The 27,113-nt window shown below is 37.2% G+C and overlaps 2 long non-coding RNA genes across 8 annotated transcripts in view; one reads left to right on the top strand and one right to left on the bottom strand.

Annotated features, from left to right (window-relative positions):
* Positions 1-27,113, bottom strand: part of LOC111097745 — a 232,828-nt gene that overhangs the window by 120,496 nt on the left and 85,219 nt on the right. For all 6 annotated transcript variants that reach the window (XR_005365959.1, XR_005365960.1, XR_005365961.1 and 3 more), the window contains one exon: positions 25,720-25,816. This is a non-coding gene — a long non-coding RNA (uncharacterized LOC111097745). The remainder of the gene's footprint in view (positions 1-25,719; positions 25,817-27,113) is intronic.
* On the top strand, positions 16,218-23,949 carry LOC102156507. Of its 2 annotated transcripts, none has more exons than XR_005365956.1 (3): positions 16,218-16,336; positions 16,564-16,721; positions 23,414-23,949. It is a non-coding gene; the product is annotated as an uncharacterized LOC102156507 (long non-coding RNA). The 2 variants fall into 2 exon arrangements; XR_005365955.1 differs by having other exon boundaries at positions 16,564-17,320.

The following is a 27,113-nucleotide window of genomic DNA, read 5'->3' as shown; positions in this document are numbered from 1 at the left end:
CCTCCTTGAGCCTTAACTTCTCCAACTTTGAAATGAAAATATTTATGATAACCAGCACTTAAATTTGTTCTGAATAGTAAATGAAAGTGTATTTGAAAAGCACTTTGTAAACTATATTTACTATTCATAACAAATTATAATCTTAAAGGGTCTTGATTTAGAGTCAACAATAGGCACTAAAAAAAAAAAAAAAAAAACAATAGGCACTAAAATAAAACCATTGTGCTTTTATGGGTGTGGACAAGATAGGAATAGTGAAATATTTTGTCGGAGGGAAGAAGACTGAGTGACTTGTGAATATATGAGTCTGAAAAAAATACCTCTGTGTCCAAGCCCCCACACTTGTGCTGAGGATGGTGCAGGAAAAGGTTACCAGTCCAACCACTGCACACCTAGGCATTTCTCAGTACTTCAGGATCTAACCTGTTCCACTTCTTGTAGCCTGTCAAGGGTCAGAAACATTGGATAGGTGAGGAATTAAGCTCTTGGGAAATCTATTCAACCAAATGTAAGTTTGAAAAGAGAGAAAGAAAAAAAAGTCTTATATAAAAACTCTTTATCGGCGACAGAGGGCATAAGCTGTAGAGGTGAGATATTTTATTTTGCTGTACACTGTCTGTAAAGCAATTTCTTCTCCTAGAAAATGATGTTTCTATTGGACCCTGAGCTATTTGTCATTCTGGGCCCCAAACAAAATATTTTTCATAAGAATATCAGAAATGCCATGCTGGATCAAGCCAGTGGTCCCTCTAGCCCTGTGTTTTGCCTTTCAAAGTGGAACCAAGAGAAGGTTCACAAGAGGACACAGATACTCTATTTAGAGGCTTTAAAAACATTTTTGACTGTGGTTTACAGTTAGGAATAGAGTTTGAACTGTAATATGTACTCACATACACGTGTAAAAAACACACCTATACATATTTATGTGTTATGTGTAACTGATATTTTGCCTTCCATTCAATTTCCTTTTATTTTTAACTACAAACCCCAGCCCACTGAACCAATTTCATGATCTGCTAATAGGTCACAGTTTATGGCTTGAAAAACCTCACTCTATATGCCGTCAGCCTCAAAGGCAAGGGATATATCTCCAAGACTCCTAGTTTTCTTTAACCCAGTAAAGATCTATTACTCATGAATTTATCTAAAGCCACTTTTTGGGGAAACGTGTTCTACAAGAGTAAATACAATATGAAGTGGAACTTCCTCTCACTTGTGATTATATAGTAAGTACATGAGATAAGATAAATGTGATCAAAAGATCTAGATGAGGATAATAGGTTGGGTTTCTCTTTGCTTCCTTAGAGATTCCATCTCTATGGCACAGAGACTACAAAAAGAAGCTTACAATGAATTAAACGTTATCACAGTAAGAGTACCTGAGCATTTCTAGAGGGTTATTTTATTTTTATGACCAGATCCCACGGACACTGATTTATCAAATGTGTATTAATTATGTCATAGGTTATATTTCCAAAAAATGGCTGCAAAAACATGCTCCACTTCACATGCTTTTCTTCTATGCAATCTTACCACATCCCATTACAAGGTGGTGTCCATTTCTCCACCCCATCAAATCTGGCTGGATTCTTTCTGCTTTGACACTGAGGTATCAAGGAGATGACCAGTGCCAATTCTAGGAATAGTCCTTGCCTGGCCTGGGAGCATCCCTTCCTGCCTCTGGGAGGCAGCCATCAGGTAAGAAGTTCATCTTCTCAGAGAGCATCAGGTGACAAGTACAAGCCAGTTGAAGAAGCCCTGGAGGATGAGAGGTCACATGGACAGAGAGAGAAGCCAAAGAGCACCAAAGTACCCAGGTAGAAAGCAACTATCTTGGAGGAGATTCTCCAACTGTAGGAACCAACAACTATCCAGTCAAATCCTTCCTGAGTTCTTGACCCACAAAATTTTGAATGACATAATTGATTTTCATTTTAGGTCTCTAGGTTTTAGAGTAGCTTGTAGTGCAGAAATAGAGTATCAAAATAATTATCTATTTCATGTAAATCTTAAGTTCTACTATGGGCTAAAAATAAAGATTAGACTTTGTGATTTTCTTTTGAATTTAAATTTTTATTTTTCAGTGACAAAATAAATATGTAAATATGAATTACATGTTCAAAAATACATATGTAATTTTTAATGTAGTTGTTCTTTTTAAAAAAATAAATATTTGCATCTATCCATTACTTCTACATTTTTTTCCCTACTGGGTGCTTAGTATGTATTAAGAATTCTGCTGGACAGTGAGGAATATAGGGGATAATGAGAAACCATCCTTAACTTTGAGCAAGCCAATTAGAAAAGAAACAAGTTCATATATTGTATCATATCTGCATCAGACGAGTCATTTAGGAAGGCTTCACAGAGGTAACTTTTAAGCCAGATCTTTGAAAATGAGTAGGTCAGGAAGACTTGGAAAGGGTGTATGATAAAGAGAGCAACATAATGGCATTCCAAGCAAAGGCATAATATTCAAAAGCAAGACAAAATGAAGGTGTGGTGGGCTGGAGGTGATTCTAGGCAAGAGTGATCACTGGACAGAAAGGTACAGTGAGACTTAGCATGGTCAGGGCCATATTATGAAGGACTTTGGATACCATGGTAAGAAATCTAAACTCAAGCCAGCAAGTGGTAAGGAATCAAAGAACTATCTTTCAGTACAGATAGGTTCTAAGCACTCTCATGTTAAAGAAGTCCAGTAGAGGAATACACAAGAATCTATGATGTGAGCATGAGTCCAGAGGTCCTGGTTCTCCTCCTCCAGAAACTCGGGACTAACCCACAATAGATAAAATCACATGCCAATAAGGATCACTTCCTTTGTTCATCTCCTTTATGACAATCAAGGGAGGGCAGCTACTTCTTATGATCATTACTGACCTATGAATGTCACACAGTAACAGGAAACAGATTTTTCAAGAGCAAAAGAAAGGAAACAGTTAACCAAGATCACAGTAACTCAGAGTGGGGAAATTTTGCACTGGGGATATATATTTTGAACACTAGGATATTACACTTTATCCTTATATCTAAGACCATATTTCTATCACAGTTTACAAAGCAGAAAACATAAATCACTAGCAGAGATATAACTTTCTGAGGTGCACTTAGGGGTTTTTTTTCCTCCCTATACCACAGGATTTAGCTTCAGAATTTACACTTCCCTAACGTTTAGAGAATAAGTTTTAGAAAAGACAGGGGTCAAGATGTTTGGTTTTTTGGAGCTAATCTTATTATTACTTCAATGGAGCATCCAAGCAAAGAAAAAAGCAACCAGACCAGATTGCCTGTGGCTAAACACTGTAACACAAATGGACATCATAGCCCAAAGAATCTTGCTGCTAGAAACAAAGAGGCAGGAAAGAATCTTAACTTCCTCTTCTCATGCAAACCTCAGGGGAGTAACACAGGAAAATAAAATTCTCCTTGGTGATGTAGAATGCTTTATTATGATGACCCAGTCTCCAGGGCTATTTAAAATTCTGAACTCAGATTCCCTGAGTTCTGATTCCCTTCTCATCAAAATCACTATCCCAATCTTAACTGCACTTCCCCGAGGGCAGAAAACATCAACTCACCATATTTATAGCTGGTGCATAATTACTATATGCAATATTTATCCGGCTATTCATCTGTTTGCATGTCTTCTGTCTAGCTGGTGAAACTGTCAATAGACAAGTTTCTCAGCATCTTGTACAGGAGTACATCTTTCAAAGGGTATTTTACCCACTTGGTCCACTTGGCCTGTTCCTTAGGTTTCTTAAAAAGGTGATTCACCTTTACTAGCCCTTTTTTTTGAAGTTTCTCTTGCTCCTTAGTGAGGTTTAGACTCCCCATTAGATCTTTATTTCTAATTATCATCATCATTAATGTACACCATGGCCCCAAGTATCTTTTCAATTTTTCTGTTACGTCACTTACTCAGAGCCCCTCACCGCATATAATCACAGTGCAATTTCAAGATATTGGAACTGATCAATGGGACGAGTATCTTTTAAAACACACCACTAAATCGTATCTATTTTGGCACTCTAAACTGTAAGAGTGCCATCTCTATACTTCCTAGAGATTCTCATGTATGTGTATATGGAGAGGAACCAGACAAGAATTTTCTAGATTCCACCCCTCTTCCACGCTGAGCTAACTAGAACATCTAGTTCATGAGAACAACTTTAAGTAGTCCTGCATGGCAATCAGCCTCTTCTTAGCTCCTCGTTTCTACCGCTTCTTGCTATTGATAAGTAAGATCCCAACTAAGCATTACAGCAAATATTTGGCCCAAAACTGGGAAACTGGTATGACTGCTAAAGTTCACATGCTGACCTCATTACCATAGAAGAGTACCACAACTCTTATTTTCCGAAGTATTTGATCACAGAACAGTTGACATCCTTGATTGATACTGGTTCAGAACTAATCTACAGCAACAAGAGAGCCTGTAATTCCAGGGCTGTTTGGCCTTGTCCAAAGTTAAGACTTTCCATCTACCATTATTCCAGCTTTAATTCTTTCTTCTTCAATAGAAAAGACCTATGGGATTAGAGAAACAAACTTTGTTTTGACATTCAAATTTTCCTTCATCTATTGTCAATTTTCCAAGGAAGAAATTTTGACTTTCCTTTTTTTTTTTTCCCCCCACTGTGCCTAACAGAATGCTGGAAAAGTGGTAGATGAATAATTCCTGATTTTTTTGTTAGTCAATCTTAAAATATTTACCACTAGAATTTATCGATCTATTTCTCTCCTTCAACATAGTCTTGAATTTATCCCTCTATCTCTATGCCCCTCTCTATATCTCTATTCTTATAGTTTATGCACCATTATTTCTTTTCCTCTTTTATTTCTTAAGAATATCAGGCTTCTTTACATTCTTCCACCTAAATTAAGCTTGAGCAACAGGGAATGGCATCTAAGCATCATGGTTACGGAAGGTAGGGAGTGGAAATGGAGTAAGAGGTACACTTATCTGAATGGAAGAAATCCTCTACTTTTGGGCCAGTGACCCCTTTGGGGCCCAGCTTTCCTTCTCTGCCCCCTCTGTTTTGGATGCTATGGCAACGACGACCCCCTGCAATGCAGAGATTGCCTCCAACTCTTGGCATCCATTTATTGAAGCTCTCAGCAACCACCTCTTCCCTGCTCCATCTACCTCTTTTATTTCCAGTAAAAAGGACAAACCCCCAGCTCTTTCTTCCTTGCTGTTTGCAACCAGTTTAGGAGCCACTGTTGTCCTACTTCTCCTGAGACGAATAAGTACTAAGAGCTGGGAGTGGGCCAGATGCCAACTAATGACCTATAGGTTCTTTTGAAAATGCCTACTTCTCTTTAGACTGGCCACAACTTCCATTACAATGTACAAAAAAGATAAGGGATTGGTAAGCTTCCACCTCTCTCCTATCATTCACATCCGGGGGGGGAAAGTCTACTGTTCTTTAAATTATGATTGTAATAAGTAAGTAAATAAATAAATAAATAAATAAATAAATAAATAAATAAATAAATAATGATTGTAAACTTGATTTGCTAAGTAGTAAGTAGACAGGTGGAAGATGGCAGTCCAGAGTACTCTTGCTATTTATAGCCCATGTCAGGGCTTTATTTATTACTACTGCCTCCTCTCAGAGCCACTTAAATAACCTATAAATTGCCAATGGTGTCCGTGGAAACAAATTGGCAAAATGGACAGTGCATTTGAAAAGAAAAAGAGAGAGAGAGAGAGAGAAAGAGAGCGAGAACACAAAGGACCTTGTCAAAAAATAAAACCAGCTTCCTTTATAAAATCACACACATGTCACTTGTCGATTCACTTATGATTTCAAAAGACAGAGATCAGGACCAATTTTCCCTCCAGTACACACATGACACTTTCTTCAAGCAAGTTGGGCAAGGCTGGCCAAGAGGAAGTAAGGCAAGATCTGCAGGCAAACCCACAAGATTGGGACCTTTTTCCTGAGTGTCCCCTCTTTCCATCTTCTGTGTCCTTCCACCACCACCACCAACTCTGTCTCACCCACTCTGGCATTCAGTGTTCACATTCTCCCCAAAGAGAAGTTTCTTGATTACCTACTTTTAAGTAAAGCTTAAATGACTGACCGTTGTTCAGGGATGTTGAAAAGGAATGCCCTAACAAGGAATGAAATTTCACTCTTTGAGCTTGAAGTTTTATTCTGGCAACCTTTGATTCTGTTAGCAACCACACTAATGCATAAAGGATTTAATGTACCTTCTCTCCTAATATTCCTGTAATTTTAGAAATCTTTAGAGGCCAATACTTTTAAAAAATCATTCAAACAGCACTATGCCATGAGTGCTTTATGTCCAAATGTATGCTAAGCCCAAAGGAGATACCAAGAAAAAAGCCTTGCTGTAAAACCAGCTGAGGAGAGGGGAGGGAAATTCATTCATTCATCCCTTATAATATGCCTTTACTGAGCTCCTCCATGTCATGCAAGGGCAAGTGGCTGGGTGATAGAAGAGTAGCAGTATATAAAAAATAAATATAAATAAGAGCTATTCTTATCATCATAGGGGAAAAAACATATATAATTATAGCAAGAATAGCTAAAATTTATCGAGCATATTTCACGTGCCGGACGCTGCTCTAAGTGCTTTTTAGTATAAACTCATTTCATACCCACAACAACCTGTGCCTCTTCTCAGATCCACTTAAACAAGCTGCAAATTTTCAGCGGTTTCTATGGGAACAAATTGGCAAAGTGGACAGTACGCTTAAAAAAAAATAAAGAGACGCAGAGAACAAAAAAGATCTTGTCAAAAATAAAACCAGTTTCATTTCTAGAATCACATACAATTCATAGTCAATGCAGTTATGTTTGCAAAGATAGAAGCCAGGACCATTTTCCCCTCCAACATGTATATATTCATCTCTTCTCTGGGGAAAGTGGACAAAGCTGGTCAAGGGGAAGCAGGGAAGAACTGCAGGGCAGACCACAAACTGAAAATTTCATCTTGGATGTCCCTTGCTGCTACATCCCCTGCACCTTCCCCCTTTTTTGTAAGCTCTCTCTCACTTGCACTCTAGCAGATTAGTTTTATTACTCCCATTCTAGAAAGGAGAAAACTGGGACGTATATAGATTAAGGAACTGGCCCAAGGTGACACAGCTGGGAAATGGCAAAGCTACAATTTGACTCAGGCTGCCTGGCACCAGAGCCCATACCTGCAACCATTCAAGGTAACTCCCTCCTTTAAAAAATCACTATCACCTCATGCCACAGGGCCATAGACACCAGAGCGACTTCTTTTGCCTGTACAGTTAAAAGGGTAGTAAAAAATATAAGTGGCTTTTAAGCTGAGTCTTTAAAGGCGGGCAGAAATTCACCATAAAGGAGAGGACACTTCACAGAGCGTCAACACCTTGTACATCATAGAGCAGCGTGACATGTTAGACAAACGCCAGGTATTCCAATGTGAGTGCATCTTCACCCATGCATGTTTGGAAGCAGGGATACTGTGACAAGCGGTAAAGCTAAGGAATTTAGCAATGGTGAATTTACAAAAAGCTTTTACTATATTATCCCTCTCGCATTTGTTTAGATTTAAATAAACCCATTAAGATTCAGCTTAAGTATAATTTCCTTGAGAAAGTCTACAGTTTCCAAGAGTCACTTAGGAGTTCTGTAGTGAAGTATTCCATGCATTCCTATATATTAGCAGCATACTGTGCTGCAATTGTCAGTTTACTAATCTCTCTCCTCTGGCTCTGTGCTGCCCTTGAAGGCAAAACATGAATTTTTATGCTGAACACCTATAGTTCCTTGAGCAATGCCTGCCACATAATGGATGCTCAATAAAACCCATAAACTCTTTCTGCTCAAGGACCTCATCCTTGCAAATATTCCATCTTTCTTCTGCATTATCATTTTCCTTTCATTGAATTATTCTTATCAACCTAGAAATGGGCCCTTGTTTCTTACTCATAAAAAAAAAAAAAAAGTTTCTGACCACTTGTCTCTGCCTAGCTACTACACTATTTTATCTCGTTTATTTTCACACAAAATGTCTTAAGAGTTTTCAGTTCTTGCCCTCTTAACTTCCTCATTTTCACCGTCTCTTTACTCATTTCAAACACACTTACAGCCCTACCACCCTCTCCATCAAAACTGTTCTTGCAACAATTACTAATAATCTTCACCTTGCTTAATTCAAAAGTCATTTCTCTGTCATCACCTTGTTTGACTAATTTCTCCTTCTTGAAACACTCTTTTCTCTTTCCTTCCATGACACCACAATCTCCAGAGCGCCCTGAGATTTGGCCCTGGTCTCCACTGCCTTATCTCTGTATAAACTCCAAAAATAAATTAATAGTTTCTTCCTTCAAAACTGTTCCTTCCATGTCCTTTTCCATCATAGTGCCCCCATCAGTTGTCTAGTCTAAAAACCAGGTTTTTAGTCTAAAAACTGCCTCGTCTAAAAACTCAGTCTAAAAACCAAGATGCCATTCTTCACACCTTCTTTTTGGAGAGAGTAAGATTTAGTCTTAACATATACATTCCATTATGAGTCTCATCAACTCTACCTCCAAATTATAACTGGAATGCATCCACTTAGCTCTATTTCCCTGGCCATCATTCACACCACCACTTTCTGTCACTCAGACTCTGGTAAATTCCTCCTATCTCCCTGTTTCCATTCTGAATTATTCAAGTCCATTTGCCAGAGAGCAATCAGAGTGATTATTTCTTTCTCATTTTTAAAAAAATAATTTTGGTCTTGAAATAAAACACAAATACAGCAAGTACATAAAATGTAAATGTTCACCTCAGTGAATTGTAAGGCAAATATCCATGGACCCACTCTCAGGTCAAGGTCTAGGCTCTTACCAGCACACAAATGTTGAATAAGCTCCTTTCAAACCCTAACCATCACCTTCCCTCCTACAAATACATGTACGGTAATAAATTACTTTTACTTACACTGATGCCACTTAATTAGGCACCTGTCAACTAGGGCAGAATTATACAGTATGCCTTCTTTTTAATTCTGGCTTCTTTCATTCAATATTATATTTGTGAGAATCATGAATATTATTGTCTATAGTTGTAATTAATTTACTTCCATTGCTGTATAGTATTCTACTGTGTGTTTATGTCATAAATTATCCACTCTGTTGTTAATAGAAATTTAAGTGTTTCCAATTTTGGATCATTGCAAACAATAATACTCTGAACATTCTTGTACATGGCTATTAGTAGACATGCACACATATTTTTTCCTGAAGACACATCTAGCAGTGGGATTATTATGATATAGTTTACGTGTATTTTCAAACCTAAGAGAATTGTTCTCCAAACTGATTATTTTAAATTGCAAGAATAGCACAATAAACACTTGTCTCTTCACCTAGATTCACTAATTATAAATATCTTACTTTGCATTCTCCCTCACAGTAATAATATACATTTATATATTATTGTTACTGTGTATGTTTACTTATCATGGGCCATTTTAATGAAGCACTTCAAATTAATTACAAACATCGTGACCCTAAATACTTAACCCTAAGTACTTCAGCATGTATCTTAGGAGAACAATGACAGGGATCCCTGGGTGGCGCAGCGGTTTGGCGCCTGCCTTTGGCCCAGGGTGCGATCCTGGAGACCCAGGATCGAATCCCACATCAGGCTCCCAGTGCATGGTGCCTGCTTCTCCCTCTGCCTATGTCTCTGCCTCTTCTCTCTCTCTCTCTCTCTCTCTCTCTCTCTGTGACTATCATAAATAAATAAAAATTAAAAAAAAACTTTAAAAAAAAAAGGAGAACAATGACATTTTCAGAAATATATTTTTTATAAAATTATCAAATTCAGGAAATGTAACAAATAAGATACAATTAACTAACACAGTGCTTCTCAAACTTTAGTGTGCATACAAATCATGTGGCTATCTTGTTAAAATGTGAATCTAATCCATTAGGTCTGGGATGGTGCCTATGATTATGCATTTTTTATTATGCATTTTTAATAAGCTCACAGATGAGGCTAATGCAGCTGATCCACAGATCATATTTTGTGAACTATGTACTTTACACATCAAATATTTCTGATGGTGTCAATAATATTCTTCAGAGCATTATTTTTTCTAATGCAGAAACAATCCAAGATCAAATGTTGCATTTAGTTGTCAAGATCACCTTCATTTTTGAAGGACACTTCACTGGGCTAAAATTTAAGGTTGCCAATTATTTTCTTTCATCACACTGAATGTACTGTTTCATTGCCTTTTTCTATTTTTTTTTAAGTAGGCTCTATGCCAAACGCGGAGTCTAATGCAGAGCCCAACGTGGAACCTGAACTCACAACCCTGAGATTGAGATCTGAGGTGAGATCAAGATTCAGATGCTCAACCAACTGCTCCCTTCAGACACTCTTGCCCCTTTTTAACTTTTAAAAGCCTTTGAGAGATCAGCTTTTAATTTCAATATACTCTTTTCCTATCTTCTACTTATTTTTAAACTGACTGTTTTGTTCTCTGTGATTTTGTCTAGGTATCGATTAGTTTTAGCTTATTTTGCTATACTTTTATTGGCTTTCTTGAATCTATGATTCATCAGTTTTAAAAAGTTCTTAGTCATTAAGACTTCAAATGTGACGGCCCCATTCTATTCTTTCTATCATAAGAATAGATTAGATTTTGCTTTGTCATCTTTCTTTTGCCTCCTCCTTTACATCTCCCATTTTTTTGTTTCTCTATGCTTTTTTATAGATGTATAATTTTCTCATCTATGTTTAACATGCTATTTAACAAAATCAGTGAGTTTGTAATTCTGTTTATGCATCTGTAGTCTGAAAACTTACATTGGTTCCTTTCAATTTATTGTATCACTTTTTAGAATGTCATGTTTTCTGCCAACATTTTGTATCTTGTCTGTCTCTTTGAAGAAAATAAGTAAAATTCTAAGTTTTAATTTACAGTATCTAGAGTCTTTGGGAGCCTGTTTTCTATTTTTGATATTTCTACTATTTCCCTCTTTTTTTTTATCTGCATACATCTGGTTCTTTGCTCTTGTGCCAGATATTGTATTTAAAAAAATATTTATGGGATTAACTGGGATTTAGAATGATGTTAATTTCCTTGACAGGGGACTTCACTTGGTTTCACCCAGGTGCCTATGAGCTGTATACAATCAGGAATTATGTTAATAAAATTATAGGACCTGAGAATTCCCAAGTCACTGAGAGGACTCAAAGTTCTGCAGTGATCCCAATAGCTAGTTTGCAAGTTGGTCCTTTCACCAAGGGTACAGTTCTTAAGGAATTTTCAGGGAAACACCTCTGCTTCAGATCTATTCTGTTAGGCCTTCTAAGGTATCAAAAGGGCGGCTCCTCTTCTGAGATGTCTCTTGTGATCAGCATATACCTCTTGGGCAAAAGTAGACTCCAAATGCTAGCATCTCTATGATGCTATTGTAATAATTCCTCACTGATTTATTAGTTCTCCAAGGCCTTCCAGGAGATTAAAATACAAAAATTGATTTATGTTTTGTCCTCAATGGTATAGTCTCAACTACATAGTCTACTAGTTCCAAAAGTTGGATTCTAGAAAATATTTTTCAAATACATTTAATGGAATTTAAAATAGAAACATCCAACAATAGATATTAAATTAAAAAGTAAGACAAAAAGAGGCAGATTTTTCAAAGTAGTTTTCAGAGAGCCAGTTGGACAACTGGCCTACAAGGAAGACAAAAATGTGTTGACAGGAATGAAACAGAAGCGTGGATTTTCTCAAGTCCAGAGAAAGGATTCATGACACTAGTCTGAGAGTTTGAGAAACATTCTCTGGAGTTGGAAAAAATGGAAGAACAATGCTGACTTCATCTAGAAGAATCCAAAGATGAGAGGCCAGCTAAAGCATCTTATAGTAGCAGAATAAAATGCTTTATCTGGGGAGTAACTACTCTCAGTGATGATCAAAGATGCATGAATGCTGAGGACCAGATATGGGATCTATGGTAAAAATATGAGCTTAGGATCATGTTTAAAATGACCTTGCATCAAAAGGGTTGCTTTCAGGGCTAATGTAATATCAATAAAGGGTCTATGTGAAGTGGACAGCCAGAAAACCCAAAGTTGAGAGGCTTAAGAAACAGCAAGTAAAAGAAGAGGTAATTCCCAAATGAAAGGAGCCAGGAGTCTCTAAAGTACCCAGAAAAGCCATAGAAGATTCACTCTATGTATCTTTCAAGCATTAGGAAGGCAAAACTGTCTTCTAAGAATATTAGCTAAATAAGAACTCTCTGTCCCACTACCCCTCTTCTTATACATGCTATAACCCTGGAAAAGTCGATAAGAGCATCTAGCAAGTAGGAGAACAGGTGAGTAAGCCAGAAGGATGAATCTGATTGCATTCTGCTCCCTGAAGATAGGAAGAGCTTTTCCATCCAATGAAGGTTAAAATCTTGCTTAATATATTGGAATGGGCATCCAGCTTTCTTTATTGAGTTTGTATTTGTGACTTACGGAAACCACAGGGCTTTCTGTTATCTATGACTCACTGGAAAATTCACAAGCCAGAGGGAGAAAAACGCTCAGGGAATTAATTTTAAGGAGTCAATGGGATAGATCCCTGGGTGGCGTAGCGGTTTAGCGCCTGCCTTTGGCCCAGGGCACGATCTTGGAGACCCTGGATCGAGTCCCACGTCAGGCTCCCGGTGCATGGAGCCTGCTTCTCCCTCTGCCTGTGTCTCTGCCTCTCTCTCTCTCTCTCTGTGACTATCATAAATAAATAAATAAATAAAAATTTTAAAAAAGGAGTCAATGGGATAAAAATAAGTTGAGTTTTTAATGAGATCCCACTTTTCTAAGGAAAAAAATGATAGCAGAGCTTTAGTAAGCTGATTGCAGAAGGGGAAAGTATAGTATAGAAAAGATGGAGAAGAGGTTGAAGTCAAGAAGGCCAGCAAAGCCCCTATTATACTAATCGTACATGAGATAGTGAGAGAATGGGAAGCCTTTCAGGATCTGGGGCACCTGGAGGTAAGGGGTATTTCTGTCACCCCCAAAACTATGGGGATATAAAAAGAGAAAAAAATGAGTCAAATCCTCTATTTCACCTCTGTAATTTATTTTAGTTTTGCCTTCAACTAACTGTTAACTTTGCTAATTCCCACTTACCTCATCTATAAAATGGGAAAAATAATACTTGAAAGACATAGTAAAAATATGGTAAACTGTGATAAAATATATAATGATATATGAACTCACCATAAGTTAAGGAATAAAATTGAGTTATCTAAAAGAATGAATTAATGCATGCCCAGCTCTGCTGTTAGAGCAGAAGAGAAGACAGACATAAGCTCTGCATCTCAAAAACACAAACCAGATGCTACATTAGAGCTAAATTTCCCCATGTAAACATTTCTTTGTGTGTGTTTTCTTTTAATAATCAAAGTCATGTTTAAATATTAAGTAGATGGTTTTACTGCCTCAAGGACCAGTCTGGAGAATCTACCTAGATTGGCACAAACCAGTTGGGGTAAATGATCCTACTTGCTATTCAGTTTAGTGTTTACCAGCAAGCATGCAGTCAGAGCCCTGTGCTAACGGCTGCTGGCAAATCTTCCCATGATGGCTGAGTTGAAATGAATACCAAGGCAGTGTCAGCTGCTGGCTTTCATTAGATTCTCTTTGAGTCAAATATTAAAACAAGGCCACCTGATAGAGTCATCCTGGATTCCTGCAGGAAGGGACTAGAGGTGCTGGAAGCCAAATGAGGTGCAGGTGGGATAGCATAATAAGTTCTGCAATTTACAAGTGTTAATATGAAAAATCAGAATGTGAATCTCATTGGAAAGGATCTATAGGCTATTTATCTACTCAAAGTGACCTTGTAATCTATCAGTCATTAAAGTGATAGCAAAGAACATGAATGCCACCCTGTGGCTACCAGCAGAAATTAGACTTAATATAACATAATTTTACATAATTAGAGGGTAATGGGAATGTGATTAAAAGAAAGCATGCAGATGCCAGGAGAAAAGAGGAATAGCCAGGATAAATAGTTATCACTACTAATACATGACTCAAGGAACCATTACCCAAAATATTAAGGAAAAACTTCCCTAGTCTCTCTAAATAATGTAAGCACAAATTCATTCATTCATTCATTCATTCATTCTTTATTTAATTCTGATTATAGATTCAGAAAGCAGTAGACAAAGACACAAATAAATAACTAGTAATAGAGAAGAGAATGGGGAAGAAAAAGCATGTCTTCTGGTATCCTTATTACTCAAGCATACTGAGATTATGTGAGGTCCCCACATATACACAAAGATGATTACTCCTTCATGTCCACATGCATCTTCCTATATACAAATGTGCACATTCCAATTCATAGACACATACACATATCCTTTTTTTTCTTCTATGAGTTTTTCCTACACTTGACTACTGCAAAGACAATTGCTGATTTCCTTCATTTTTTTCATCAGATTTTTTTTAATATTATACTTATTCATGAGAAACAAACAGAGAGAGGTAGAGACATAGACAGAGGGAGAAGCAGGCTCCCCATAGGGAGCCTGATGTGGGACTTGATTCCAGGACCCTGGTATCATGACCTGAGCCAAAGGCAGACACTCAACCACTGAGCCACCCAGGTGCCCCTATTCATCAGATTTTCACAGAGCCAGGTATTGTCCTAAGTTCTGGAGCTACAACAGTACAGGTTCCTGCCCTCACTGAGCTTATATTCTATGTGGATCAAGTGACAAAAAACAAATAAGTAAACACATGTCAGGTGGTAAATAGTTCCATGGACAAAAAGAAAACAATGTAAATAGAATAGTGAGTGCAAGAGGATAGAGGAAGGGAGAAATCTTCAAGACATTTGAAAGCCTGAAGGATGTAATAAGGGAGGAAGTCATGTATATGAGGCAAGGAAACTTTCCAGCAAAGGAGAGAGCAGTGCAAAGGCTCAAGTTTGCTTGGGGTATTTGTCGAACAATGAGGAAGTCATGTGTATAGAGCAAGTAAAGGAGGAGTGTTTGGGGATGAGGAAGGAGAGATTATAGCAATGAGAAGGCAGCTGGGCACACCAGGGCTTTTTTGGACAACTTTGAGCACTTTGGCTTTTGTACAAAATTAAAGATTTCTGACGTGCTATTACTTTTATTTTTAAAGAATCCATCTGACTTCAGTGTGGAAAGGGAACTATAAGAGTAAAAGCAAGGTAACTATTTCAATAGTCCAGCAGATGATGGTTGTGACTTGGTCCAAGATAGTAACAATGGATATGGTAATGGTAGTCAGATTTGGGACAGATAATAATTATATAGAAGCAAAATCATTTATAACTGGATTCAATACACATATGCAGAAAAGAGAAGAGTTGAAGGTTTTGGCCTAAATCATAATCATCAGAAGTAGTTTTTCACTGAACTGAAAAAGACTGAGGGGAGCATGTTTAGGTGAGGAAATTTGGGAGTTTTGCTTGGGACATGATAAGCCTGGGGCATTTTTTTTTTTTAGCTATCTAAATACAGGTGTTGGATTGAAGAGTAGGGTTACCAGATTTAGAAACACAGTATCCAGTAAGTAAAACACAGACACCCAGTTAAATCTGAATTAAAAAAAAAAAAAACCTTTTAATACAATATGTCTCAGATATTGTATTTACTTATGCTAAAAGGTTTATTGTGTATCTGAAATTCAAATTTAACTGGGTGTCCTGCATGTTATCAGGCTATGCTGGTCAAGAAGGCATTTGAGTTTCAAGTCTGGAGTTTAGGGAAGAATTCTTGATGGGGATATAAATTTAGAAATCATCATTATAGAGATGGTATTTAAAACCTGAGACTAAATGACATTACCTAGGAATGAGCATGCTTAGAAGAGAGATGAAACTTAAGAATATCCTTTGGGCCACATTCATAAATAAATAGCACAGTGTGGTTATCAGGCTTCAAACCATCTAAGACTTCATTAGGCTTTGAACATAAGCCACAGAATTATCCACATCTGAACCTCTTAAAAGCAGACAGAGGCCAGTGACAAAGCTGCATTTCTTTCAATGTGTCTCTAATAACACTTCTTCCCATACATTATCCCTTCTATCACATCATGAGCTTCTGTAAAAGACAGTGACAAATAGGCAGACTTCTCAGTGTCAAGATATGAAGGAAAGAATCTAACACACTCCATCCTAGGTCACCATAGTAACAAAGGTTCTGAAATTATTTAATCTACTTTCAAATTCCATCTCCAAGGTGAACAAAACCAATGTAAGAGAAGAAATATTAGGTCAGTGAAGGCCAGGGGAATATTTAAGTTTTAATGCTAGTGTTTTGAACTTTAAGACAAAGAGCATGAAGGTTTGTGTAGATCTCCATTTTATTTCACTTAGAAATACTTCGGGTTTCTAAATGGAAGAACAGAGGGTCACCTGGAATTTAATGGGCAGTCAATTTGGAATAAATGAAGCAGATTAGCTGATAATATACGGCTATAGCAATGTGGAGCTTTATTCCTGTATACAGATGGCAAGGGTGCCTGGCTGTTTCACCAGTCTTACACACACTTCATATCATTCCTCCTGCAGAAGTCACTTCAGTGTCCAGCTTGATGCTTCCTCTTTTTCTTACATAAGCTTATGGGAGTTCATAGAAGAACACAGAGTTCAAAGAAGAACCTGCCTTTGCTGTTGGATACATCATGGTTTATGTTTTCGTTCTGCTCTTCATAATTGTATAATCCAAGGTTTGTTAATCAACCTCTTAAACTTTAGATTTCTCCCTCTGCAAAGTGAGGCTACTGATAATACCCGGCATACAAGAATTTTGTATGGATTAAATGAGATTAGCATGTTAATCTCTCAGCAGAGAACCTACCACATAAAGAATGCTCAATAAATGTTTGTATCATTTTTATAATCATTAATGCCATCCAGGCAGTAAACACTCCTATCTATGAGTGAAAAACAGCACAATAATACGGAAAGCATAACAAAATGGAAAGAAAATACAATAAGAAAGTATCACCCAACTATATGGAATTGCTGGCATTTGACTATTTTTCCCTACAAATAAAGCAGTCTCACACAGCTCAACCTAATAGACTCATTACATTATTTTACAAAGTGCATTTTGTCTCCAGAGGAAAGAAAGTGCTGGAACACTAAACTAGTATTTGCCATCACAAAAAGGCACTGGAGGCAATCAGTATAATTCAGAGGAGCCTCAAAGTTCTCCAAACACCTTCTCCATATTCAGAATGAAGGGACCTGAGTAAACGCCATATACCCATTTTGCAGGTGTGAAGTTTAAAGGACCACTATTAATGAATTGACCAAGAATAGTGTAAGTCGATGGCCAATATGTTCCTCATCATTTAGTTCCAACTCTTGGCACACACACACAAAAATATATTTAGAAAATAAGAAAAAAAGGAGGGGCCCTGTTGCAGAGAAAGAAAAGTTGTGGAAGAAAAGCTAAGGTACTTAAGTTCTCTGAGGACAGAAGAAGGGGTGTTGACTCACTAAACACGCACGCAGAAGTCAGTAATTGCAATCACTGGCTCAAAGAAATGGTTCACTCTAAGTTTAGAAATCAGCCAATTCATCTTAGTTCACTCACCAGATTCAAAATATGTGTTCTTAAAGCACCACTTCTGTATCACTGTCACTTTCTCTCCCTTCAAAAACTTCTTGGGGAGTAGATCTCAGCCCTGTTATATAAGAAAAAACTTACAACAACTACTTTGAGGCAGGAAGAAGAGAAAATCAATGAGTCATCATGAAACAGAAAACCAGGAAACCCAATTCAAAGAGACATTTTAAGGGTCCTTTTCTTACTCATGAGGACGGCCAAGATGCTTATGTACATGTGTGGGCCAATCATTAGATTATTTACATTCATTCAGAATCTCGAGCTTCAATCAATATATTTCTACAAAATATTTTCAGGTTTTAAAACATAGTCCCAACCATTATCATATCACCCCATGAGAGAGATAGGAAAAGTAATGTTACCCCTATGAATAGGTAAGAAAGGCAGAATTTTTTTGCTAATAAGGGCATTGAGGCTCATGTATTTACCCAAGACCCCACAAGCATTGCAAGAACCATGACCAGAATCTTGGCCTTCTGACTCTGCCGTTTCAGAAATAACATGCTTTGGATCTAGAGACTGTATCACTGGTATCTGAGTGCCAGCTCTACAACTGGTTTCTCTGCAATCATCTGAGTCTCTGTTCTGTTGGCTGTAAAATGTCAACAACTGAGTCTGTTTCATGGGGTCACAGCCTGTGCTTAATTACTGTTGGTTCTGTTTTCCCTGCTTCCCAAAGAGGGAGGATGTTGTGATAGGCAAGTAAAGTGAAGCAGTGAAGAAAAGAGTTTTATGGGTAGAAGTTTGAAACTACAAGAATGTCTTTTGAAGCTTTGGGGCCTCCTACACAGTGTTGTTACCCAAATAACTTAGAACAGTAGTTTCAATCTGAAGCTGGCATCCTTAAGGTTGTTGGTTTTCTCCATTAATCATGAATAATATGCTTTAACCTGGGGATTAAATATATTTTAAAACCTAATTAAAAATGAAGATTACAATCTACTTGCCTTATCCAAAGAAAACAAAATACAAAAGAAGTTGCCCTATAGGTTAATAAAAAAAAGAACTTGTTATCTTGATTCTTTTACCTTTCTAAAACATTTCATTTCAAACCTAAATTGAAAACTGGATTAGCTTTAATCAAGGATGGTAATTTCTTGAAAAATACAATGTGGCCATCTCTGAATTACCCTTATTTACAGAGGAAACCAAAGAAATAAAAACCCTGAAACAGCAGATTACCTCAAAGTATTTTCTTGCCATAAAGATTAGAATATGGGTGAAGTCATATGATTTTAGAAAATACAAACTATTTCTTCATGAATATATTTACCTTTGAGGATGATAAACCCAATAAGGTATCAATTTGGTACAAATTAATTCATGAGCTAATTGTCATTCTAAGCAGGACATTAAGAGAATGGGATGTGGAAGTAATAATCCTAATAATAATAATAAGTAACAATTTTTATGTGAAAACACTGAATTCAAAGTAGACTCATTTCTCAGTCCTCCTGGGCAGCATGAAATCCCAAGGGAGAGGAAGAGAGATCACTAACACCAACATATCCCCATTACCTTTTGCATGGATATGACACTGTATTAAAATGTATAAGATGTTAACTGCTATTTTTAAAATTTTCTAAAATATATTTATTCATTTTTTTCATTCAATATTTTGAGCACCAACTATTTGCCATGCACAATGCAAAGGCTTAGGGGAGAAAATAATCTAATTCATAGCTACCATTCTCAAGCACTTGAAAATATAGTGATATATAAACTTGTTTCAAAATAAGTTTACATTCCCTGAACTACAGATAGTAGAAGAGGCATTAGGGAGTCATCAACTGAGCATTAAAAATTAATTGTAAGCACCTCAAACTATTAGGCATTAGTTGAATGGAATGTAGTATATGTTGTGATAGAATATGATGAAATAATTTAAAAAGAGTGTTCTTGAGTTTTAAGAATATAAGAAATCATTCACAATATATTAAATGGAAAATCAGGTTTAAAGTCCTGTATTGATTAGACTCCAACACTTAGTGACTTAAAATAATAATATGATATATTTCATAATCATTTGGTTGGCTAAGGGAGGCCTTCTGTTATAAACTTCTCAGCTACAGGCTCACCTATAACCTGGTTTATATGCGACATCTGGTTGACCAGCCTTTCATATAAATGATCCTACACCCTCACAAAGGCTAGACCAGGTGGCTATATCAAGTCTTTGCCTTGCATGTTTCTTGATGTTCCACTGGCTGATAAAAGTCACAGGGCTAATCCCAAAGTCAATGTGGGAGTGATATGCATATTTGGAAGGATGACTCATCAGCAGCCATATACAATCCAGCACAAATTACATCCCATTATGACCACATTTTAAAACACACATTCACACACATATTTTCATACACACAGTCTGAAGGAAATACATCAAAATATTAATTTACCTTTGGGAGGCTGGATGATAAGTTTATAAGCATTTTTTTCTTTTTTTAATGTGTAATTAAAAATATTTTTACAATTAGCACATGTAGATGCATTATTTCTATTAAAGATTCAAAATCAGTTCAAAGAAAATTTTCTGTGGATATTTCCCATTTAACAACATAGAATTGGTTCAACCATTGAAATATCTGAGTAATGCACATTTCATAGCAAAAATACCACTTAGAGACAATAGGGCCCTTCTCTCCCTCATTCCTTTAAAGGAAATTTGCAACATTCTCATGGCAATTTTTTTCACAATTTTGCTAAACATCACCCATCCATTTAGTTTTGAAGGTTTGAAAATTATATGAGTCATGTGTTATTCATAAAAAATTACAGTAATATTAGCACGCTTTCAGGCAGTGATTTAAATATACACACATACTTGTTGCCAAATCAAGTTATACTTATGAGGGTCACCTTGTTCTTCAGTAACACTCTCACCTCTAAAGTTGGTGTGCTTTCTGTCTTCTGATTGTCCTCACCCTTTTTGTGGGTCAATCATTTCCTCAAAGTCCCCCTTTGTTCCAAAGCCTTACCTAATTAGCTCAGCCCATGCTGATATCTTTTTTGCAGCTTGTTTGATCACCTGCTTTGTATTGTCATTCAGTGGCTTACCTTGTGTATGTGCAGGCCCTCCATGAGCACTGTGGTTACTCGAGTATTTGAAACCTCTCAGAAGCTCTGAGCTTTGTGTGTAGCACTTGAACATAAGCTTTGATTATCTAAGAGCCTTAAAATTTCAATTAGTTGAGCCTTTAGATTTTCAGAGGTAAGAAGCAATCCCAGTTTCCATTTTTCCCTTGTAGCAGAAGAGACAAGTATATATAGATCTCCTGCTTATGAGTGCTCATCATGTTTTCTGAGTGGTGACACCATTTTTTGGTAAGGGAAGTTCCTTATAAGTTTGAGCAGGTGTGCCCTCATTCTGGAAGTTTGTGAAGGGTATTTGGCAAGAAGGGATTTTAGAAAATGAAGAAACATCTATCCCTGCAATGGCAGCTTTTACTCATCATAAATTGAACAAACTCATTTTGAAGACCCCTTATCCCTCCCTTCTATCCTCTTCCTGAGTGTCCCTCCTATAATCTGGAGATGAGAGAGGATAGCTTTGGCAGAGAGAGGACTCACATAGTAATATTTCCTGAAGCCAGAGTGGAGGCAGGCAGCTCTGGGTACATTATGGAGATGAAAAGAAATGGAGTTGTTTCAAAAGCAGTAAATGTTTCCTTCATATAATCTCCTCTTTTTTTACACTAGTTGTTTAAATCTGAGTATTTCCTAGCTTTTTGCAGATGATAAAATGGGTGGAAAAAAAGTTTATCTAATAAAGTGCATGCTTTAAACAAGCAATTTTGTTTTGATAAAAGGTGCATCATCACTTTCTTCCACCAGCATCCAAAGTAGGATTGAGAAGCCTTTTCTTTTCTCATTCTTTCTTATTTGCCTTTTTTTCATCTCTGATACCCCTTCAGGGTTCAATATCCATGTTTGTGCCCCAACACTGCCAAAGAAACATAGTGGTGATCTCATCATCATTGTGGTGATCCTCAGTGGTTTCTCCTTCTTTACTGTGATCCTCTTTCTGTGGGACTTGAATAAAAAAAAAAAAAGGCTGCTTGCATTCAAAGCCTGGTTCTACCACTTCTTACCTGAGCAAACTTGGGCAAGTTATTTTACTTTTATGGGCTTAGGTTTGTTTTAATCTATGATCAATTCTACTTTGCATGTTACAATATTATATGAGTTAACACATGAAAGGCACTTTGAACACTGTTTATCACATTACAAGCACTCAACGAATGTCATCATTATATTTGTATTAATTTCTTAAACTACTTGAGAGTGGCATCCATGTCTAACGTCTCCCCTAAGGTATCTGACTGAGAGGAGCTTACTCCCTCCATGACTAAGGATGCTTGGACCAGCCTAAGAAATAAGAATAGATCATTGAAAGGAAATGAAGATGATTTAAGAACTTAGTGCACCAAAATTTTATAGACTCATGGAAGCTAAAAGAGAATCAGAAATGATCCAACCAAATGTTTATCGAAGTTGGAAATATCAATCAGAATAACATGGGAAGATTAAATTTGCATTCTATCATCCCTAACACACATACAGACACCCTCAACTCTCCCACCTCCCCCTATCTGGCATCTACCAAACCTCAACCCCAGATTCTGTTATGATTCATTGAAAGTCCCAAGTATATGGATTTTGAAAAAGGCAATGAGATGGTCTGAGATATCTCTACCCATTCGTTGCCCACTGGAGTCTACATACCCTACATATGTTTCAGTTTATGGAGGAGATAAACAATATCAGAAGAGGAGTAATGACTCTGCCTAAAACATGCTGCGAATTATTGTGGACCAGTGCTTCCCTAGCTCTTGTCCCTCCCTGCTAGTTCAGGGTCTCCAGCTCTTGTGAACTATGCTTGCCCTCAAATAAAATAGTCACTGGCAGTCCTTAGGAGGTATCTCGTGTATGCTCAAAATCAATTGTCTTAACAGTCACTGCATGACTACTCTGTTCCTCTTCTTCCTCTCTTCATCAGCTCTCTGAATTACTAACTCATGTTCCAGGTAACACTGGGTCCATGGCACTTGCAAGTCCTATGGCATCTTTTAGTTCCCACTGCTGCTTCTGCTGGGCATGCATGCTGCCACTCCTATCAGTATTGCTATCTTCTATTTGGCACCACTGCCTCCCACTGGGCACTGTACCCCCACCAATGCCTGGAACCTATAAGGTATCAAAAATATGTGCTGTGTAGTATGTCTTGTCACACAGAAGACCAAAGTCATGCAACTTGTATTGCAGTCTGCCCCCAGATTGCAGAATAACTCTTTCTTTCAAGTTCTTGCTTATGGCTCCTGTTTTCCACACTTGTGTCTCTTGCTCAACTAGTGTACAAAAATGAACAGATAAAAAACACACTAATGAATACAGACAATTAAGAATCAGAGGTCCTAACTACTCTGCTTTACTGCCTACAGCTAGATGGTTTGCAAGCTGACTAAAATTATATGTAAAAATGTTGCAGGTATGTAAATATTTCTTTCTGGTAAGGAATATGGGATACTCAAAGGGCCAAAGAAGGTCATAGCTTTATGTTAAGGTCTCCTATACAAAGCTCTATAATCTCTTATGAAAACAGACACTTGCTACATCTACCCCACTAGGTCTCCAAACTTGCCAAGACATGTCTGAACCTCAGTAGTGGATGCAGCTCAGGCTCCATGCTACTAGCTATAAGTAGCATAACCAGAACCATGTGTTTAGCTATGTTGAGCTGATTTAAGCACCAAAATCATGTTCTTCTCATTTTCCTAACTACAGTCTTCCTAGGTGACTGAAGACCCTATGAAATTGGGGGTGCTGGCAATACGTAACCTGAAAGAATCCAAACCATGGAATGGCAAGAAGACTATAAGCCCAGTTGGTGGAAGCCACCTTTCAAGGGGCTGATAACAAGTGCATCCCTCCCCACCTGCGTCTGCTCAGGCAGCCCCATGGGGTGGTTTAGCATGCTGCAGCTGTGCAGATTTCCATCTCTGATAAAACTTTGCCTGAGAGCTATTTGCTGATGATTGTCAACAATCAAATGAATTATAGATTATGTTGGTAAACAAAATGCTGCCTTGATGAATGATGAGTTGGCTCTATTCTGACATGACTGCTAAGTCATTCAAAGCGCTGATTAAACCCATTACTGTAAAATAATCACCATCCATTACCTTTAATGTCGTGAACTGACAACCTAGTTAAGGCAGCTGATGGTGTCAGCAAAGTGATTTGTTGTACTGCATGTCCATCGACAATAAATCACTCCGATAAATCAATGAACAGTAGCAATAAAACAATATATTTTCATATTTCTTGACATTCAATTACAGAGTGTGTATACTGACTTATTCTTAAACACAAACACCGATATGGAAGGATTCAGCATTCACCAGCAATGAACACAGGATTAATTCTATTTTAGCCTAGACTGGAGGAGGCTTGTATAATTGTATGTGTGTGTGCATGTGTGTGTGCCTTCTTCAGCTACTTACAATAGTTGCTGCTGCCAAGATAACACATTACAGAAGCATAGTGATGATACTAAAGATGTATCTGGTCCTTAACTTCGATAAGGAAAGGCAAGAACTAGAATAATGACCAATGAACAAAGAATTAAGAGGCCCAAGAACCCGTTTTAAACCAGCTGTTTGACCTTGTGCAAGTCGTTTAAATTTCCTCAGGTTTAGTTTCTTCATTTTCAAAGTAGGGATAACTCTTGCCTGTTTCACAGAGTGATTAGATCAACCAAATGATAAAGTAACATACGTGAGAATCCTTTACAAAAATGGAACACCTTCTTCAAAATTTAGTTTTCATTTTCCTTATTCTGAAGCCAATGGTTAGCTTTAAAATTCTGTCAACTTATGTGTTGAGGGCTCTTTCCAGGTCTAGAGGTCTTGTATGCAACTAAATCTTTGCTAACTCAATTTTTAATACAGTAATATTTTAGGGACTTTATTTATTCACTGACATTATCCAGCACTTAATTTTTTGCCAAGCAATGCCCTAGGTCTTAAGAGGACAACAATGAAAAAAAAGTTCACCATTTAATAACGGAAATAGAAAAGAAAGAGGAAAATAGCAGAACTTATGTAAAAAATAATTATGTAAAAGTCAATTCCCCAAAGACTGAAATCCTATTTTATTTTAACCATCATGGCAGAAATTTTGAAAATGATACTGCATACTTCTGAGTCTTCAACTCAGTTTCACAAATATTTTTCAGACAACTATTAGATACAAGGGGGTGCACAGTTGAGACATATATATGATTTAGACTTTCACAGGGCCTCCTTTCTAGTTGAGAGGAAAAATAAGTATGCCATTAACTATAATAGAAGACACAATTTGTGGAGAACAGTCAAAACAGTAACCATTAAGCTCCTTTATGATTGGAGGAGAAATTACATCTGATTGGGCATAAAGAGAAGCACTAAGGCAGGATTGGCATTTAAGATAGTTCTAGAAGAAGGAGTAAAACTTAAATAAGTAGAGCGATATAATGAGGGCTGGAGGAATGGGTCATTCAAAAAAAAGAAATTCTCAATAGAGAGATATACAAAGGCAACTGTAAAGATGTGGGAAAACACAAAGCAATATGCAAGTTGGTGAGTTCCCCTTTGTTACTCATCAGTTTAGAGAGGCTAGGCTAACAAAACTGCAGAATCCCAGTAGCTCAAGAACACACCAAAAAATGAAAGATTTATTCTTGCTCACAACACACATCTATCAGAGATCAGTGAGGATTCAGAATCCACCATTTTGCAGCTGCATGATCTGAAATGTACAGCTTTCCTTATTGATTCAGGAGAATAAAGAAGCATGGAGAATTCACACCTGTTCCTCTGCTCTGGCACAGAAGAGACACATGTCTTTTCTGCTAACAGCCAATTAACCAGAACTAGCCATATGTCCTACTTAATTGCAAGAGCTGAGAAGTGTAGAGAAAGTTAGGTTCTTTGGTGAGCATTACTATCTGTGTCATGGCTGGACTATAAAACATGCACAAATGAAAGTAAAAAATGAGAAAAGTCAGTCACTTCTAGCCAGGAATGACAGGATAAATAATTTGCACTTACCTTAAATAGGAATTGGAGTGTCCACTGAAAGGGGTTGATCAGAGGAATGAGCTGACTGGGTTTGATTAAATCCAGCTACAATCCTGAAGGTGGTCTCCTGGAGAGAGAGAGAGAGAGAGAGAGAATTAAAGCTTAAATCTGGAGCCATAGCCATGACACCAAAGAAGAGGACATCCGCAAGGAAATTATGAAGGTAAAACCTATTAGCTTTGGCCATTAATTGAATGTAGGACCTGAGAAGTACAGAGAGAGAGAGAGAAAAGGAAAGATCCAGGGGCTTGAATAATGGTGATACCATTGTATAGGTGGTCTGGAGGAGAACTCACTTTAGAGATGCCATGTCTGGGAACTAAAGGTTACCATTATGAGAACCAGTGTTGAACTGAACACAATCACTACAGCAGAAGCCAGAGAAATGAGTCCGGTCTAGTGAGCCTTCACATCCATTCAAAAATTGTCTAAGATTTCTAACAGGCTGCTCTTTTATTTCTTTACCAACATTATGGTCACACAAATCATCACTGAAAGACACTAATGCATCTCAAACATCAGGAAACACAGTGCTTTTTTGTAAAATTAACATGTCTCACTACCCATAATTACTATTAATAATGGTAAATACAACTCTGAAGTTTTTGTTTAGAGCATAATGAAATCAGGGTGCTTCTGTTCTGCATCTTCTGGTAACTAGGTATCCGGTCTCAAGGGCATTACTTCATGACTCTGTATTTCAATTTCCTCATGGGATATGCACTGTTTGCTAAAAAGTCCTCTTCTCTGTGAGGTCTTTTCTGGTCATCCCACTTAAATTTCAATTGTCACCCTCCTACCAACATTGCATATGCTTTATTTTTTTTTTCTCTTTCCACTCTAATATACTCTATGTTTTTCTTTTCATTCTTGTTAATAGTCTCTCTCCCCCACTAGAATGCAAGTATCATGAAAATGGAAATATTTTTCTATTTTGGTCATAAGTACTCAGCACATAGAGGGATCTCTTTAAGGGTAATAAGAAGAGTATCATTACCATAAAAGGGCATGTAATAGAACTTGACGGCAAAGTGAACATAACCTGTTTTATTAGGCCTTTTGAACTCAAATAAAGCATATTTCCCTGACCCTAAATAGATTTATGCATGTTCATTTTTAATATATGCTTAATATTTCTGTATAGATGTCCCTTAAATTTACTTTGTTACTTCCTGTGTCTTTGATATTTGAGTTGTCATCTTACTGCAAGCCGTACTGTAACAAATACCATCAAGCATATAATTTTGCACCCTTCTCACATCATTGATTGTAGTCCTAAAAGAGGAATGCTTAGGTAAAAGCACAAAAACATTTTGCAATTAAAGTGTTTTTTGTCAAACTATCTGCCAGAGAGGTATTATTAA

Source organism: Canis lupus, chromosome 10 (assembly GCF_011100685.1).
Source record: "Canis lupus familiaris isolate Mischka breed German Shepherd chromosome 10, alternate assembly UU_Cfam_GSD_1.0, whole genome shotgun sequence".
In the NCBI taxonomy this organism is placed as follows: Eukaryota; Metazoa; Chordata; class Mammalia; order Carnivora; family Canidae; genus Canis; species Canis lupus.
This window is presented reverse-complemented; position numbering and strand designations above follow the sequence as displayed.